Source organism: Mastomys coucha, unplaced genomic scaffold, assembly GCF_008632895.1.
Source record: "Mastomys coucha isolate ucsf_1 unplaced genomic scaffold, UCSF_Mcou_1 pScaffold22, whole genome shotgun sequence".
Lineage (NCBI taxonomy): Eukaryota > Metazoa > Chordata > Mammalia > Rodentia > Muridae > Mastomys > Mastomys coucha.
The window spans coordinates 206,598,247-206,601,108 of record NW_022196905.1 but is presented as its reverse complement, the minus strand read 5'-3'; positions in this window follow the sequence as shown (position 1 = coordinate 206,601,108).

Below are 2,862 nucleotides of genomic sequence, written 5' to 3'. Positions count from 1 at the left end.
ACAGTTCTCTTGTGTTCCTGGCCAGTCTCATTTTCTCCCACTCTCTCTCCTTCTCTGTGCCCCACCCTCTTCTCTGCCCCCATCTGTCTCTCTCTCTGTCTGTCTGTCTGCCTGCCCGTCTGCCTGTCTACATGCCCACTCCTCTGCTACCCCTTCTCCAGGTCCTCATTTCCCTCCCTCCCCCCAAGTAAGCTCTCTCATACCAGATCTGTTGCATGGTGTAATTTTTGAGGGGAATATCATGGTATGGTATTTCATAATAATAAATGCAATCTAAAATTACAAGCTTTTAAATAATTTTTTGATGTCTTGTGATATGTGAATACAATTAAAAGAGCAAGCTTTTCAAGACAAACCACTGGACTCAACTGGTGTAACTCACCTACTTCATAGCCAAGAAAAGTTGGGTCCTGGTGGGAAACAAAGCTTTTTACCCACACAGTACTAAGATGAGGGCTAGAATCCAGATCTTCTGACCACATATATATGTGTGTGTGTGTGTGTGTGTGTGTGTGTGTGCCTGGGTGTTTATACAAAAATAATCCTGTGATATTAATAAGTTTAGAAAGCTCTTGAGATACAAAAGTTGCCTTCTAGAGTATTACATTCCTATATTATTCCATTTAAATATTTGGCTCCTAATCCTATAGTCTAGGAATAATCAATGGGACGAAATATGTGGTCTGGCAAATTTTCAGCTTTTTTCTGCTCTAAAATCAAGTAATGCAAGCAGATAGCTTTCAAAGAAAGATATCAGGGTTCCGAAATTGGGAACGTGCCTCAATGCTGGCTTTTCCAATGTCTACAGTGGTTTTCCTGTAATGCTCCTGTTCAGTCTGCACTATCACAATACCCTTGGTGAATGCAGATGCAGGACTGGACTGGATAACTCGAGGGGCACTGTGACATTAAAGCAAAGCTGAAATTGGTTTAGAGGCACAGTGTGGTTGCCAGTCAAGGATCTCTTTGTCCCAGAAAATTGTAGAGTTTTGTGCAGGAAGTCACAGGAAAAGTAATGTAGAAGGAAGAAAATCTTATTTGTTCAAATTAAGAGATGCTTGAGGCAGCAAAGAACAAAGGTGTGATTTTGCTTCAGCCCTGGCTGTGTTTAGATGCACTTAGGAGCAGGAAGATGGGATGCAGGCTGCTTTATAGAGTGCAGCTAATAAAATCATCTCCTCTTATGTTTTGGTTCCCTTGTCTCTCAAGCCCACTCTCCCATCTGACAAATTATGCTTTTTATTTATTTATTTATTTTTCTGGCTGTATAAATGGACAAATTTAAAGTGACACCACATTGATTAGGGCTCATGAAATGGAAGTAGAGGTTACTTACTGTTAATCAGACCTTCAACACTCCTGCAACTGCACCTTTGGTAGGGCCTGCAGCTGTGCCCCACCTGCTCACAGCTGCACCTCCTGGGAGAGCTGACCATTGGACTGAGCTAAAACACAGAAAGCAGAAACACAGAATGTAACCTCTGTGGAGAGTCTGTCTGTACGTCAGAACACGTCCCTTAGACCAAATGGGGTGGAGGTGTGCTAATTCCTTTCTTAAAAGACAATTCAAGGTGTACCAGCCCCAACCATAATCCCACACTGACCCACACTAGAATGTCTAACCCCATCTGCTTTAGAGGTACAGATAAAGCTATAATGTATAGAGCACATTTTCATGTCTGCTTAGGGGTGGGAATTGTAGATCAGTGGTAAAGTGCTTATATAGTCAAGCTTGCCAAGGAAAATTTAAAAAGGACAGTAGAAATGCTGCCAAAGGCAACATTATACACTCTTTAAAATGGCTATAGAGAGTTGACGCTCACAAATTCTTTTTTTCTTTTTTTTTAAACTTTTATTGCATTATAATGAGAAAAGTTACATGATTTCAATTTATCTGAATTTGTTAACATTTAAAAACATATTTTAAGTAAATAGAATTAAATCACATTCTTGTTTTCCTTTTGTACCCCAACTCCTCCCAGAGACACCCCTACAATACCTACAATTTCTTTTTTGTCATATTCCTTAAAATTTATAAAATATTATAACAATAAAAATAAGTATTATAAAAGTTGTTTGATATAAAACAACAATCAATTTAACAGTCTTATGTAGATGCTTGTCTACAGCAATATTAAAAATACATTTTTCTCAATATAAATTTAAAAAAACTCCAAACATGTTAACTGTATACTTCAAAATAATACATCACTACTAGCATTTTCTTAAATGAATATAAATATATAAAGTCTTTTTGTTTTGTATTTAGTAGAGTTTAAAATCTTGGCTCTTACTGTGGTACAAGACCAAAACAAGAACAATTTTTAGACATTGGATTTCATTGTAATAAGGCTATACTTCAATGAGCCTCACATCACCAAAAGATTTTACTTCTATCGTAGCTAAGCTGAGAGTTGACAGTTCTGCTGCACCAAGAAATGAATTGTAGGCTCGATTTTTGGATACAGACTTCCTGCTATGGTCAAAGCTATTTGACTTGAGTGAGTGACTTTATTCTCAGCCCACAGAGAACAGGTTACATTCATTTAAGAAATGGTGTAGGCATTAAGATGGTCTGTCCATAAAGTCATTCACCAACTGTTTCAATGAACAATGATTCTGCTTGGAGGGTGGCACAGACATTAGGTGAGGGTAAGAATTTGGTTCATTAGCTGTGATAATTTGGAAAAGCATTCATCTCAGAGTAACAGTAACTTATAAAGTCCTCTTCTTCAAACCTGATACAAGAATTACTAATGTCAAGCAAAGCATTCAGTCTCACTCTTTGTTGTTTTCTTACAAGCAACCTCCCTAGTTAATCGTCTGTTTCTTTTGAGTATATAAATACTTTTGAAATATATA